The 16,548-nt window shown below is 49.4% G+C and overlaps 1 protein-coding gene across 1 annotated transcript in view; it reads right to left on the bottom strand.

The window, feature by feature from the left end:
- The window catches only part of TBL1X (transducin beta like 1 X-linked), a 231,779-nt gene extending 230,326 nt beyond the window's left edge, over positions 1-1,453 (bottom strand). Inside the window, exon 1 of the mRNA XM_042975256.1 lies at positions 1,319-1,453. The gene's annotated coding sequence lies outside the window, so the exon portion shown is untranslated. The remainder of the gene's footprint in view (positions 1-1,318) is intronic.
- Between the last annotated feature and the right edge of the window lie 15,095 nt (positions 1,454-16,548).

Raw genomic sequence — 16,548 nt, 5'->3', positions numbered from 1 at the left:
GGGGAGGGGAGCGCGCCCCAACCCCCCCAGCCCGTCCCCTCCCCCACGGGCGGGGGAGGGGAGCCCGCGTCCATTCGGCCCCGCCCCTAAGCCCTGGGGGGGCCCAGTCCCAAACCTGCCCCTCCCCCACGGCCGGGGGAGGGGCCTCCAGGGCCGCCCCTCCCCCCACGCTGAAGGGGGTGAGAGTCCGCGCCCCCACGCAGCTTCTAGAGAGGCCGGGCGTCCTAATCCGGCCCCTCCCTCACGATGGGGGAACCTGCGACCCTACACCGCCCTCGAGTCTAAACTCTGCCCTCGCCCCCACGCCTAGGGTGGGTGAGGGGAACCCGGGCCTCTCCCTTTCCCAGTGGCCTCCCTGGGAGATGAAGGGAACACGGGCCTACCCCCACGCAGTCCTATTCCCAAACCCAGCCTTTCCCCCACTACCCAGAGGGTACAGGAATCCGGGCCACCACCCCCGCGGTTTCCAGGGGGGAAGGGAACCCAAGCCACTGCTAGTGTGTTACCCTCCCCCACCTCAAAGCAGCAGCTGCTCAGCTACCCTAACAGCCCCCTGCAACCTGCCCGAGGGTGCATCTCTCTCCAAACCGGCGGCTTAGAGGACACCCCAAAAGCCTCTTCCCCCTCCCAAAAACGTGGGGGCTCAGGCGGAGCCTCGACCTGTGCAAAACACCTCCCGGGAAAACCCAGAAATGCTCGTGGAGAAAGAAACTCAGACACACGAAGGTGGAGGCCAGGACCTCGGGTGTGGGGGCCTCTGGAGTTGGGGGTACCTGGGCTCTGGGGCCTTCTCACTCCCGACCCCCACCCCACCCCACCCATAGGCTTTGCAAAGGGTTTTACGTTGCTGAGGCTTACTTGGCCCAGCCCCGGTGCATTAAAGTCCCCAGAGCTCCTTCCTCCCTTCCAGTTTGAAGACCCCTGACCACATCGCGTCCCTTAATTCAATTAATCAGATAACCGCGCCCACCACCCAGTACTTCGGGGTCTGCTTTGTTGAATATTTTAAGATAAGTTTGCCCCTCCCTTTGGGGTATAATGAGCTTTGCGCTAAGAGCTCAGTACACTCAGCATTTTAAACCGTAACCTCACTTGCTCCTTTCTGGGACACTGGACCATTTGTTGTTCAGGTTGTAGGCGCGGGGGGACTGATGGGGGGGAGGGGGGGCGCCGGAGGTGAGTTTTTAAGGGGCTGGACCTCCATCAAAAAGGCGGACCTAAAAATCACCCGGCCAAATATTGCTGTAAAACGTCAATGATGTAAAACGACTGTTGCAACACCATTATTAGAGCACATCAATAAAAAATACACACTTACACAGTCTCCATAATTGTGAATCAGCAGAATAGATTGTGTCTTATTATGTATCAGTTGCCAATCAAGGCCCCCCAAAAGGACGTGGTGGGGCCTTCCCTTGAGCCTGCCCTTCGTTGCTCCCCGGCTCCCTGGGCTTGTGCGGACTGATGCTGAGGTATTACATGCAATCGAAAAACCAAGGGTGCAATTGAAAGCCCGAGCAAGCTCATGATGCAACCCTGCCCGGGTTACACGTGCTTCCCTTCCCCCACCGCCTGCTGGTGGGAGCGCTGCGTTTTTTCCGCCTGTAGGGTCACATTGTGGTTGATTGATTCTCCTTTCGCCTTGCTCAGTCATTCAGATTTGGAAAGTAAATAACAAGTTGACATCATTACAGCTCTCGGCTTTACGGGGACGCGGCCCTCGGCTACCGCACACTCTCGAGTAGCCGCGCAGCCAAACGAGCCCTCTGGCTTGCTGGGCTTGCCTGTCGTCAGTTGCTTGGAAATTCCGAACTAAACCTGGTGAAAAGTCCTCTTTGTATGTTTTGATTAGTTGGCAGGTGCCAATCATTTAAAGTACAGGAAAGTGGTGGAAATCCTCCAAACTATGACCGGTGTTAACCAATTTTCACAGCTGGTCTTCGGTAACTAACAAAGCAAGTGAGCTCAGAATCCATCTTGTCTCTTTGGTAACTTCCCAAAGGTCTTCTTGTAAGTTAGGAGCCTAGCTTATTTTAGGACCCCTAAGGGACTTTGTAAGACCTCAGACAGGAAAATAGACCGCCTACGTTTATCATGATAAACTGATATTCCCCTTTCTGAAATACCAGAGGGGTGGTAGGTAGGTGGCAAATTAGACTATTTAATGTGTTTTGCAGTTTTTTCAAATGTGCGTCCTATATGGTGGGAGGAAACAAGGAAAACAGGAAATAAACTAGAGCGGGAGAGGAGCTATTGCCCTGTGATAAAAGTGAAGGTATATGGGGGGGGGGGGGGGAGGGGGGCTGTGAGCAGCAGTGATTCCAGCAGGTATCCAGGGCACAAGATCTATATTCCAAACAATTATTTTTGGTTGCTGACTGGAGGTTGTTGACACGAGTCTGCTTGCACCAAATGCTATCAGTATTCCCCCCAAAACAGCAGACAAAATTTTCATTAAAAGGCAGGAGAAGCCCACCCAGATAGGCTAAACTAATTTGGCAAAGGAGCAAAGGCATTTTAATGGAGAAAGAATATCCTTTTTAACAAATGGTTCTAGAAAATTGGACATCCATATGCAAAAAAATAATAATAATAATCTAGCCAGAGACCTTATGCTTTTCACAAAAACTGACTCAAAATGAATCATACATCTAAATGTAAAAAGCAAAACTATAAAACTTCTAGGAGATAACATAGGAGAAAAATCTACGTGACCTTGAGATTAGCAATGAGTTTTTTGTTTTTGTTTTAACTTTTTAATGTTTATTTTTGAGAGAGAGCATGAATGAGAGAGAGGGGAAGAGAGAGAGGGAGACACAGAATCCGAAGCAGGCTCCAGACTCTGTGCTGTCAGCACAGAGCCTGATGTGGGGCTTGAGCTCACGAACTGGGAGATCATGACCTGAGCCTAAGTCAGATGCTCAACTGAGCCACCCAGGCACCCCAAGGAATGAGTTTTTAGATACAACATCCAAAACATGACCCATGAAAGAAAAAAATTGCTAAGCTGAACTTCAACAAAATTTAAAACATCTGCTCTACAAATCCACTGTTAAGAGAATGAAAAGACAAGTGATAGACTGGGAGAAAATATTTGCAAAATCCATATCTAATAAAGGATTGTGTCCAAGATACACAAAGAACTCTCAGAGCTCAACAACAAGAAAACAACCTAATTTAAAAATGGCAACATATCTGGAAATCTCTCACCAAAGAGATATACAAATGGAAAATAAGCATTTGAAAAGATGCTGACATATATCACTAGGAAATTGCACATTAAAAAAAATACCCTCATACATCTGTTAAAGTCACCCCCTCGACCCAAAAAATGACAACACCAAATGCTAACAGGTTGAGAAACAACAGGAACTTTTATGCATTGAGGGTAGAATGCAAAATGGTAAGGCCACCTTGGAAGGCAATTTAGTGTTTTCCAAATGCTAGACATAGTCTTACCGTATAATCCAACAATTGTGCTCCTAAGCATTTACCCAACTACATAGAAAACTTATGTCTACACAAAAGGGCACCATACACCATGGGAACTCATAATCTGCAAACACTGAAAGCAGCCAGGATGCCCTTCAGTTGCTGAATGGATAAGATGAACTGTGGAACAGCCTTACAACGGAATATTCTTCAGCAATAAAAAGAAATGAGCTATCAAGCCTTGAAAAGACACGGAGGGACTTCATGAACATATTACTACGTGGAAGAAGCTGATCTGAAAAGGCTTCACGCTATATGATTCCAACTCAGTAACACTCTGGAAAAGGCAAAACTAAAAAGATCTGTGGATGCCAGGGGTTCTGGGGATGAATGGCGAGGGGTAGACAGGTGCAGCACAGGGCATTTTGGGGGCAGTAAAACTATTCCATATTGTAACAGAGGATCCACAGTATTTTACATTTCTCCAAACACTGAGAACCACACGACATGGAGTGAACTCTAATGTTCTGAACTCTAAACTGTGGGTTTCATCGGGGCTCCCGGGTGGCTCGGTCGGTTAAGCATCCAGCTTTTGATCTCAGCTCAGGTCATGATCTCAAGGTTTGTGGGATAGAGCCCCACATCGGGCTCTGCACGGACAGCTTGGAGCCTGCTTAGAATTCTCTCTCCCTCTCTGTCTCTGCCCCTCCCCCGCCGGCTCTCTATCTCTCAAAACAAATACGATACATAAAAAAAAAAAAAGTAATGGGGCACCTGGGTGGCTTAGTTGGTCAAGTGTCCGACTTCAGTTCAGGTTATGATCTCGCAGTTTATGGGTTCAAGCCCCATGTCTGGCTCTGTGCTGACAGCTCAGAGCCTGGAGCCTGCTTTGGATTCTGTGTCTCCCTCTGTGTCTGCCCATCCCCTGCTAGTGCTCTATTTCTGTCTCTCAAAAATAAATAAACATTAAAAAAAAAAACTTAATGAATCAACGTTAACCATTTTTTTTAAATAAATGAATAAAGAGTAGGAAGAGGTATGAAACTTCTCATCAGACTTCCTGTCCGGTTTTCGTTGACTCCAGTGTCCAATGTCCCCCAGGCTCATCTGACTTTGAAAGATTCCTAACGCGTAGGCAATATTTGTCCCCACGAGCGGCCTGCTCAGAAAGCCCTGAGATTCCAGGACTGACATGCTAAATGTTGCCACGATCCTTCGTTGACATTCCTAGAGCATGTCTTAGCTTCGAGTAAACTATGAAAGGAGCTAAGTTGGAGCACGTGCTGGTGGTAGCACATGACGTGTGACTTGGAGAGGTAAACAGGAACACAGAGGACAAAGCGGTCCATCTCTCGCCATGGATGTGAGATGATGTTTGTTTATTTCAGCACTTATTTATTTTTGAGAGAGACGGAGAGAGAGAGAGCAGGGGAGGGGCAGAGAGAGAGAGGGTGACACAGAATCCAAAGCAGGCTGCAGGCTCCAGGCTCTGAGCCATCAGCACAGAGCCAGACAGAGGGCTCGAACTCACAAGCTGTGAGATCATGACCTGAGCTGAAGTCGGAGGCTTAACCGATTGAACCACGCGGGTTCCTTTTTTTAATGTGTTGCTATGGGATGAATTGTGTCCCCCTCCAAAAAAAATTCATATGTAGAAGCCCTTGGCCCCAGTCACACCTTAGAATTGACCCTATTTGGAGATACAGCCTTTAAGTGATAAATACGTTAAACGAAGTCATAAGGGTGGGCCCTTATCCAATGTGCCCGGGGTCCCTATAAGAAAAGTTGATTAGGACACAGACACACACAGAGGGAAGACAGCATGAGGACACTGAAGGAAGTCAGCCATCTACACACCCAGGAGAGAGGCCCCAGGAGGAGCTAATGCCGCTCACACCTTGATCTTGAACTTCCAGCATCCAGGTTTGGGAGAAAATAAACTTCTGTTTAAAGCACCCAGTGTGTGGTGCTCTGTTAGGCCAGCTCCAACAGACCAATGCGTGTGAGTTGCTGGGTTTTCTGTTGCTGTTCTTGTGTTATTGCTGCTGTTGTTTTTCCATCTGGAACGTCGCGTTCAGTTCACATCATTTCGATGCTGACAACACCTCGCAGTTGGTGTGGGGGTCCATGCGGGATATTGGATTTTTTTAATCTAATCTGCTGTGACGTTAGCTAACACACAGTGTATATGGTGTGCTCTTGGCTTCGGGATTAGATTCCCATGATTCATCGCTTCCATACAAATCCCAGTGCTCATCCCAACAGGTGCCCTCCTCAATGCCCATCACCCATGTCCCTCTCTCCCCTCCCCCGGCCACCCTCAGCTTGTTCTCTATATTTAAGAGTCTCTTATGGTTTGCCTCCCTCTCTGTTTGAAACTATTTGTTCCCCTTCCGGAGGGCAGGGATTTTGATCACCAATATTCAGAGGAGAAGACTAGACCTAAGATAGTAAAGGACAAGTGAGGACATCTGCAACCGTCTCTATGCCTCAGACCTTCTTTAGTAGCTCAGTGAATATTGTTTCTAAATGCTTAATGATGCCCAAAACACATAAAATAATACATAGGATTGCAAAGTAACCCGATTATGTTAAAACATAGTTATCAAAAATTTTTTTAGAAATCTCATATGGTCATGCACATGCTGCTTTCTCATTACTTCCCGTCGTAAGCCTTAGAGGTGGCTCCAAGAACTGCTGTCATTTCAAAACAGTGATGAGACCAAATCGGCTTCAATTGTAACCTGCTCTAAAAATAGATCAGACTTCTCTTGGTGACAAATTGGTAACAAATTAAAGACACTGTTAAAGCTGCTGTCATTAATCGGAGAAGAATATAGACATTCAGAGTCGTCTGAAATGCTGAATTTCAGCTAGTTAATAGTTAGCGATCCTCAAACGGCGGATCTTTCTCCCCTTGTAAGTTCATAGACGCCCTGAAATCTGTCCCTGGGATCTTCCCGCCTAGGGAGAAAGTGGAATCTTTGTTCCTCTGTTGCCCTTCCGCCTACCCGGATTCATTCATGCCCCACCACGGACCCCTCCCGTGGGAAATGGACCATGACTTAATTAAGGGGAGGTGAGTTTAAGGGCACACCAAAAACATACTCAAGATAAATAATATTATAATGCCACATTTAAAAAATCAAAATTAATGCAAAAAAAAAAAAAGCAACAAACTTCCATGGTGAGCAAAATATCAAAATGTACAATAAAGATCGGATCCGACACTGCCCGGCATACCGTGTCAGTCACTGGAAAGGAACACCTACCCAGAAAGGTGAAAGTCCCTGTTTCTGATCTAGAGCATCTGTTCTAGAACAGGACTTAGCAGACCACAGCTCCTACACCTGGGCTCCTATAGCCCACAAGCTAATGTATCCACAATGATACACTTGGAAAAGATCGAGGGGAAAAAGAATAGCGTGATACCTTGTGACATGTGAAAATTCTATGAAATCTGAATCCTGGTTCCCATGAATGAAGTTCCACAGCAACACAAAAACACCCAATCCTTTACTACTTACAGGCCAGTAAGGGCACAGTTAACTGACTGATACATACCTGATGGCCCACAAAACGTAAATAACATTGACTGTCTGGAGGGTTCCAGAAAGTTTGCGGACCCTTCTTTCTGAGAGACTGAGTGATTCAAGGCTCCTCATGTAACTTGTTAACTTCTTCCTACGAAATTGTTTGTTTTTATTATAGTGTGTTTTCAAAAAAATTTTCGGAATAAGTTAAATTAAGAAACACCTTTTTTTTCACATTTAAGAAAAAGAAGGAGAACAATGATGATGGAAAAGAAGCCCAGATTGTCTTCGGAAACCAAGCCCTTCCTGTTTGGGGACAGTGGTTGGTTCCAGAAGAGCAGACATGCCTGAAGCTTGGGCACAGCCACCCACTTGGGAAGAGGAAAGGTCATCAGAAGTGCGTGAAATGAGTGAAATGAGATGTAACCTTTTTTTTCTCAAATTTTTTAATGTTTACTTATTTTTGAGAGAGAGAGAGAGAGAGAGCGTGAGCAGGGGAGGGGCAGAGAGAGACGGAGACACAGAATCTGAAGCAGCCTCCAGGCTCTGAGCAGGGCTTGAACCCTTGAACCCCTGAGCTGAGAGATCATGACCTGAGCCGAAGTCGGACGCTTAACCGACTGAGCTGCCTAGGTGCCCCTTTTAATATTTTTTAGTGTTTATTTGTGAGAGAGAGAAAGAGGGAGGGCAGAGGGAGAGGGAGACACAGAATCTGAAGCAGGCTCCAGGCTCCAAGCTGTCATCACAGAGCCCGACACGGGGCTCGAACCCATGAACCGTGAGATCACGACCTGATCTGAAGTCAGAGGCTTAACTGACTGAGCCATACAGGCACCCCTAGATGTATCCTGATAGCGTGCACACTGGTGAGCAGAGGAAGAGCTGAGATGTTACGAGCACTCTGCTTTTTGTGTCTAACAGAGTTGTCTTACGGTTTTCCCAACACTTTCAAGATGACCTCACTGATCAATCATCATAGCAGCCCATGGACTGGTTACAAGCATATCCATTTTACAGAGGCGGCAAGCTGAGTCTCGGTTAATGGCTGTATCACTTTCCTATCGCTGCTGCAACAAATCACCACATGCCCAGTGGCTTAAAATCAACCCATCATCTGACCATTCTGGAGCTCAGAAGTCCTGAGTGTGGACCACCGTGTGAATATCAGGGCTTTGGTCCTTCCGGATGCCCAGGGGGAGATTCTGTGTCCTTGCCTTTCCCAGTGTCCAGAGCCCGCATTCGGTGGCCCAGGACCTCCTGCAACTGTTGTCCTCACATGACATCATTCCCACCTGCTGTTCCTTCACTTTTCCCTTTCCGGTTCCAAAGATCTTGCCGATTACATTGGGCCAACCTGTATCAGCCATCGCAATCTCTCCATGGCAAGCTTGTTCATTTAGTCACATCTGCAAAGTCCCTTCAGGCATGGGATGGGGCATCTTCACCAGTTCTAGGACGTTAGGTAGTGGGCAGCTATCCGGGCATGGGCTACCTTCTGTCTTCTGCAGAAGACTTGCAGAAGGTCTTAGGGTAAAAGGGAGGCAGAGCGAACTCAAACCCAGCAATTCTCATTCCCACACTCATGGTCTTTCTAACATGAACCTCATTGCCTCTCAATCAGCGAATGATTTCACAGCCCACCCGTCCCCACACCCAAAGCAAGGACAGAAAACCCTGCCCGGGCTTACTCAAAAGTGCACAGGACAGGAAAGAGTTTTAGTTCTCCCCCAAATAACACACAGCTGTCATAGGTACAAAATAACAGGAGATTATAACTTTCAAAAGACTGTTCCTCCCCCTACCTCCCTTTTGGTAACCATATTTTGTTAGAAGAAGTTACGTGCTTTTTTTTTCTCTCTTTGTTTCCACTTCTGCCTTGAGTGTTTAAAACTGGCTATAGAGAACAAGCATGGAGGGAGGCTGGTTTTATAAATAGTCGCTGCACAAACTCATCTCCCACATAGTGAAGCAGGACACCACACTGACAAAATCCAGCAGTTTCAAGAAAGGCACAGGTGAAACCAGATGGAGGTGGAATATTTGCATTTTCCTGCACTGCCTTTGTCATCAAATCTTTTTGATGTTGTTGTTTCTACAACATGAACAGCCACCTGATAAGATCAGACGTCTGTCAGTGAGCATACGCACCCCACAATTCCCCTCCTAATTGTAAACCCAAGAGAAGTGAAAACTTAGGTTCATACAAAAATCTGCACACAAATAGCTTTATTCATAGTTGCCAGAACCTGGAACCACCCAGATGTCCTTCAACAGAACCTGGATAAATGAACTATGTAGACCTGTACGATGGACCACTAATGAGCCCTAACAAGGAGCAAGCTTGAGGCCCGTGATGCGTCTCAAATGTAAATCGCTAAGTAGAAGAAGCCAGTCTCAAAGGCCAACATTTTCCATGATTCCATTTTACCTTTCAGGAAAAGGTAAAATACTGAGATCATTATTTTCCGGGGTTAGGCATGAGGAAAGATATTGACTATGGAGGGCCATGGAGGAATTTGGGGGGGGGGCGTGACCAAGCTGTTCTGTATCTTGATTAGGGTGCTGCTTACATCACTGTAAATGTTGGTCAAAACTCATAGGACTGTATTCTGAAAGGGTGGACTTTACGGAGCACCTGCGTGGCTCAGTGGGTTAAGTGTCCGATTTCGGATTAAGTCCTGATCTCACGGTTCGTGAGTTCAAGCCCCATGGCAGGCTCTGTGCTGACAGCTCGGAGCCTGGAGCCTGCTTTGGATTCTGTGTCTCCCTCGCTCTCTGCCCCTCCCCCACTCACACTCTGTCTCTCTCTCAAAAATAAATAAACATTTAAAAAAATAATAAAAATAAAAGGGTGGACTTTACAATGTGTAAATTACATCTCAAGAAGATTGACTTAGTCTGGGTGGCTCAGTTGATTAAGTGTCCAACTCTTGGTTTTGACTCAGGTCATGATCTCACGGTTGTGAGCCCCACAACAGCTCTGCACTGACAGTGTATAGCCTGTTTGGGGTTCTCTCTCTCCTCCACTCTCTCTCCCTCTCCTGTGCACACTCTTTCTCTCACTCTCAAAATAAATAAATAAACTTTAAAAAAAAAAAAGGAAGAAAAAAAGAAAATTGACTTAAAAGACAAAAAAAAAGGGTAACTCAGAAGATTCGAGGAATATACCATAAAACTCAATGAAACTAGACCACGGGGCTTTTCTGCAGTACCTATGTAAGGACGTCTTTCTGTTTGTTGTTATTTTAGTTAGATCACAGCCATTTGATAAGATCAGAAATATGTCATGTAAAATTCTTAAAATGTCCCTAAGGGAGTGGGGAAGGGAAAGATCATTTTAATGTACTTCTGAGATAATAATGAGAGTGAGTCACCTTTCTATAAGTGACTATTTCAGATAAAACTCTCCCCCCCCCACCTACCCACGGAAGCCCACACCAGCGCATAGCCATCAATCACTCAGGTGTGGGGCTGACCTGAGCAGACACAGGCTTTCCGGGGAATTGTCTGAGCGGTGGGTAAGAGCGCAGAAGGGAGGAATGCTTTTTAGAACGGGGAATCAAGAAGTGTGCTCCCCAAAGGGTACTTTGCCTTTGCATAGATCCCCTTGGATGACTAAAATAGCTTTTTCAAATGAGTAGATAATTCCAAGGTGGTTTGAATTTTTAGATGTTAATGTTCTACCCAGAAAAAAAGAAGAAAAGAAGAAGAAAAAGAAGAAGAAGAAGAAGAAGGGAAAGTTTCCTAGATGAGCCGAGAATATATTGCTGGTGATCAGCAATCTGTTCCTGATCTTACAGCTGTCTCATTCCACCCTCCACCTCTTCACATGGACTTCTTCCTCGTGTGTGTGTGTGTGTGTGTGTGTGTGTGCACCAATCTCTCTTTTCCCCTAAACGAACACCAGTCATTGGATTTGAGACCTACCCTAACCCAGTATGGCCTCGCCTTAGCTGAATTCCACCTACAAAGACCTTATTTCCAATGAAGGTCATTTTCACAGGTCCCAGGGGTTAGGATTTTTTGGAGGGGATACATTTTAACCCATTACAAACACAAATCTAAATGATGCTGCAGATGGGTTTTATAGATGTGAGGAAGGTCCGTAATCAACGACTGAGAGCAGGGGAGATTATCCTGGATAATCCGCCTGGGCCTCACGCAATCAGGTAAAAGGTCTTCAGAGCAGGGCTGAGGTTACCCCAAGAAAGAAGAAATTGTTCCTGGGGACAGCGGCTTCTGTCAGTTTCTGAGAGAATTCCAGTCTGCCTTTATTACATGCCCCACAGATTTCAGGCGTGCCTAACCAGCCCCTACAAGGGCATAGGCCAATTCCTTGCAATAACTCTCTTAGCTTGTGTCCTCTATTAGTTCTGTTTCTCGGGAGGAACGCTGACTGCTCTATCAACATGGAAGAATTGTCTGAATCTATCAGATTTATACACACAGGATCACAGAGCCTATTGGCAGCTACAAACCAAGAAACACAAATTCTTTATCTGCAGCAGTAAATTGCATGAAAATGCTTGTGACGTGCCTTCACTATAATCCAAAATATTGTGGGTGAAGATATCAAGGCATTTATAAAGACAACTAGAAATAAATCATCCTCACAGCTAAAAAATGAAAGTGGTAGTGAATGCGTTCACAAATGCTGTAACTTGTATTTCTGAGTCACTAGGTTCAGATCACGCGGAACCTTACCTCTTAAAAGTCAACTCGGCATCTTGGTTCTGCCTCAACACTAGTTAGGGTTTTCCCTGCAGCTTTCCCCTGAATATGAGTGTCTGTTGGGATGGGTTGGCAGAAGAGGCAGGACCCAGAGCTTTTCCTAAGAGGAGAGTGGATGATGAGACCCCAAGAGAGGGAGAAAGGAGGGGAGCGGGGGGCAGGATGCAGGAGATGTGGCCAGTGGGCAGAAGGTGAGGGAAGGCCAGACTGAGAAGCCACATGCTGGACGCTACCTTTTTTTTTTTTTTTTTTTTGGTGCAAAAAAGGTGGTTTTATTAAAGCACAGGGACAGGACCCGTGAGCTGCCCGGACGATTCTATTTACACGGCTGGGGTTGCTGGAAGAAAGCACTACACACCGGGAGGCTTAAACTACAGACATGGATTTTCTCACAGTTGTGGAGGCTGGAATTCAAGTTCAAGGTGTCAGCAAGGCTGGTCCCTCCTGAGGTCTCTCTCCTTGTCGTGTAGACACCACCTCCTCCCTGTGTCCTCACGTGGTCGCCCCTCTGTGCGTGCATCTGTGTGCTAATCTCTTCTTACAAGGACACCAGCCCTATGGGATCAGGGCCCATCCTACTGACCTCATTTTTACCTTAATCACCTCTTTAAAGACCTTACGCACAAATTCGGTTACGTTCTGAGGTGCTAAGAATTAGGGTTTCCATGTATGACCCTTGTGGGGGGGGGGGCACAATCCAGCCTGTAACATATGGAATGTCCAGAACAGGCAAATCCTTAGAGACAGAAAGCAGATTAGTGGTTGCCAGGGGCCGGGGGAGGAGGCAATGTGGCGGGACTGCTAATGGGCACCGAGTTTCTTTTTGAAGTGAGAAAAATGTTCTGGAACCAGATAATGGTCACACATCCCTGCAAATGTACAAAACCTACTGAACTGTACACGTTGAAAGGATGAATGTATATAATGTGTGTGTGAATTACACACCCATAAAGCTGTTAAAAACTACCCTGACCCCCGACAAACAAAATACGTGAGGGGGCAGAGGTACAAGAAGGGAGAGAGGTAGCGAGGCATCAGGTGTTAAGGATCCGGGGAGAACAGAAAAGTTTCCCTTGCGTGACTTGTTCTTATTAAGGTTTTGGAGGAAGACGCCCCCCACCCCAGGATCCCGTGACAGACACTTACACGGGCCCCTTGACCTCACTGTGAATACTCGGGACATGAGCTCTTTCCATGTCAGCCCGCTTACCACGTGGAGTCCTTCTTCACTGGGGCGCGCCCTGTGCCCTGGAGGGAGCTGAGCAGCGTACCAGGCTTCTGGCCACTCCACGCCAACGGCATCCCCTCTCCCCAGTCGGCCTCCATTCATTGACAAGGGTCCCGAGGGGTGGCGGACAAAATCGCGCTGGTTGGGAGCCCTGAGTCCCCCCAAAAAACATTTAAAAATGAAGAAGGCACGGCTTTGACTTGCACAGGGGTTTCGTGTCCTGCACACCACTGTCGTCTAGGGCGGGATCATGTTTTGGGGGCGTGGAGCCATCCTGTGCATAGTAGAGGGTCTAGCGGCGTTCTCTACTCCCTGGATGCCAGGAGGACATCCCTCCGCCCAGTCGCAAGATCAAAGCCGTGTGTAGGCATGGCTAGGTGTCCCCTGGGGCACCACTGCCCCTGGTAAGAGCCGCGGCCCTCCACCGGTGGTGGCCGAGGGACCTTCCTTGTTGTGTTCGCGGGGATGAGGCTGACCATATGTTCTCAGTTCCTACCACCCCGTGCCCGCAAGAGACAAGACAGAGCCGGTAGACCTGAGTGTGAGTGTGTGTGTGTGTGTGTGTGTGTGTCCCCAGTCAGCGTTCCATGGGCGCCTCATTCCTTGTCCTGCCCACCAGGGAAACCGTCTGTCCTTGCTTTTGTGGATTCTAATGGCTACTCTGTCACATACATTATATATATATTTGACCTTCACTTGAGACCAAGCTGCCAAAGATGTGTCATTGCGCTCCCTGCGCTGGACCCTGCAGAGCTCAGGAGTCTTGTGGCCACAGGGTTGGGCCTGTCTGTGCCCCCAGCCCCCAGCCCCCAGCCCCCAGCCCCCAGCCCCCAGCTCCCAGCTGCACTGCTGCTCACAGGCGGCTAGTGGTATCACGAGTGGTTTCAATTTCCCTTCTTTAAGCAGCCTGACAGATGGGTGTGTGTGTGTGTGTGTGTGGGTGTGTGTGTGTGCGTGTCGCAGACTGTGGGCCACTGACCATCCTCGGAGACCACACTTCTGGGTACATTGTGGTCCAACTGTATCTTGGCAAGAATGACCCACGGATGAGATGCCTGTCTTTTCAACGAAAACACCCACCAGCTGACGATGCTATCAAAACCGAGGAGGCCGGGGATCTTGAAGTTGCAGGCCTGTAGCACACTTGCAAGTTCAATTACCTCTCAGCTACGATCTCCCCCTCATGTGTGCTTTTGGCATTGTTTGCAAATTAAACCAAGAAAGCCTGTGGGAACCAGGGTGCCCGGGTGGCTCGGTTGGTTAAGCATCGGCTTTGGCTCAGGTCATGGTCTTGTGGTTTGTGAGTTCGAGCCCCACATGGGGCTCTGTGCTGACAGCTCGGAGCCTGGAACCTGCTTCAGATTCTGTGTCTCCCCCTTCATTTCTGTCCTTCCTCTGCTCGCGCTCTTTCTCTCTCTGTCAAAAATAAGCGTTTTTAAAAATTAAAAAAGAAATTATGTGCCAGTTGGCTGCCAGAACGCCCAAGTTGTCCACAGGCTATCTGAGCAAAGGCTGTGATAAGATCTGGCTCCCGTGAGACTCTCTTCCGGAACAAAGTTGAGTCTCCATGCAGTACTTGCCACAGATAGACGGCCTCTTGAAAACTTGGCAGTGGCCCTGATCTTCTCTGAGTGGACACAGTTCACCATGGAGACTAGGTCCCTGTTCCCACAGGGAGACTGACATAGAGCACCGTGTCCTGGGAATCTCCCTCCCTCCTACGAGGCCACCTCACGTGACCTCAAAATGACTTCCAGTTTTCCTCATGACACCCTCTGCGTCCCTCAGGGCAGACCCAACGTGGGTTCTATGACATGGCATCATACGGGTTCTTGGTGGTGCCGTGAGTAGGAGCCTGAGACGTAAACACAGACAGGTCCCGGCAATGTTCCTCAGAGTCCCCAGCCTTCGGCAACTCACCTCCTCCGAGTCCGACCAGGTCACGTTAGTGTCACAGGGGTGCTCCATCAAAGTCCCAGCGACCCAGCTGTTGGTGAAGCCGTGCGCCCGAGCTCTTCCCCGGAAGGCAGGAGACGGGAACGTGGGGAGTCAGGCTGGCCCCCGACAGCCTGCTGGGGGAAGCAGACCCTTCCCACGGCCGCACACGGGCAGGGTGAGGGCAATGACCCCTGGGGACCCTTAGGAGTACACAACGCAGACTTGTGTTTGGTCCAGTGAGTGTGTCTGTGTCTGCCACTTCCACAGAGCCCAGCCCGATCACACAGTCTGGGAGCAGCACAGAGCCTGGCGAGGCTCCTGCGGACCGACCCCCCAGGCGTGCCCTCCCAGCAGGCCGGTCCTTTCCCACGGGATCAGGGCCCCCGGTTAAGGAAAGCGTTTATTCAACCGTGACTGGTATTCACTGCTGTCCTCACACCGGTTACAAGTCAGCTGGGTGGCACTTTCCCAGCAAGGATGCCCTGCAGCCCGCTGACTTAGGGGACGGAGTGCAGAGTAAAACAGGGAGCAGTAGGCCGGTGCTCCAGGGACCCCAGGTCCCTGCCCTTGCCAGCCTCCGCCTGGTGTTGGCTCCGATCCCTGCTGCGAGGTAGTGAGGTTCCGGGAGCATGGGGCAGGCTGGCAGGCGCCTGGTTCGGTTGGGCCAGTGTCACCTGATTTGGGCCTGATTTTACCCAGAGCCAATTCAATGATTTACAGGGAGGAGACCTGTCGCCAGGCGTCTGCTAGGCCTGCTGTTCGGGAGGACGGGTCAACAGCCCTCTTCCCCTGGTGCGTGGAGGAAAATTCCAGGCGGTGCACACGCAGACTCTGGGTGGGGTCCGGGCCAGGACAGGGTCTCGCTGAGCTGTGCTGGGTGGATGGGCTGAGGGACACCCCTCAGGGGTTGAGGGCTGAGATGACAGCTCAGGTGACTTCCAAGCCTCACTCCCCTTCTGTCTCTCTCTTCCTTTCTCTACGTCTCTCTCCCTCTGGCAAGACTCCGTTAAGGCCTATTTCGCTTGTAACTCTTTTGCATCTAACGTGCGCAGTTCCACAGACATCCCGGACCGCCTAGAAGTTCATTCCCAAGCCAGGATGTGTCTAGGGTCCCCTGGGGGGCGGCCACCACCGGCGCAGAGGACCCTGCAGGCAGGTCCTGGAGCGGGCCCAAGTGCTCCCCTGCCCCCAGCTGGGGCTGGCCGCAGGGGGCTCCCACAGGCCACCCCGTGCAGGCACCTGGGCACCACGGGGACACAACATCGAGGAGCCTGACAGCATGGCTGCAGGCTCAGGCTTGGGCCCTGGGCACGCTGGTGCAGGGACATCAGCAACCCAACCCTGCATGGGGGTGGTTCACGAGCTTTCTCCAAGAAGCTGGAGAAATACATTTGGGCAGGAAACAGTGCTGCAGGTGGGGGAGGGACCCTCTGCATGGGGAGCGGCCAGCTCTGGCAGGGGTGAGTGCGCCAGCCCCCCAGGGAGTGGGCCTCTGCCATCCTCAGGGACCGGGGCGGGGCTGAGGGCGCCTGCTCATCAGGAGGGGATGAGCTGTCTAGAGCACTCAAGTCTCCTGTCCTTTCCTCCTCACCCCTTCCCCCTGCTGCGTGGGTCCCCTATCCCAGTGGAAGTCAGGCAGACAGCAAGGACCCCTCCCCTGGCCCACTGCTCCCTCCTCCGCCGTCC

Source organism: Panthera tigris, chromosome X (genome assembly GCF_018350195.1).
Source record: "Panthera tigris isolate Pti1 chromosome X, P.tigris_Pti1_mat1.1, whole genome shotgun sequence".
Lineage (NCBI taxonomy): Eukaryota > Metazoa > Chordata > Mammalia > Carnivora > Felidae > Panthera > Panthera tigris.
The sequence above is the reverse complement of the archived record's forward strand: the minus strand, read 5'-3'. Positions and strand labels throughout refer to the sequence as shown.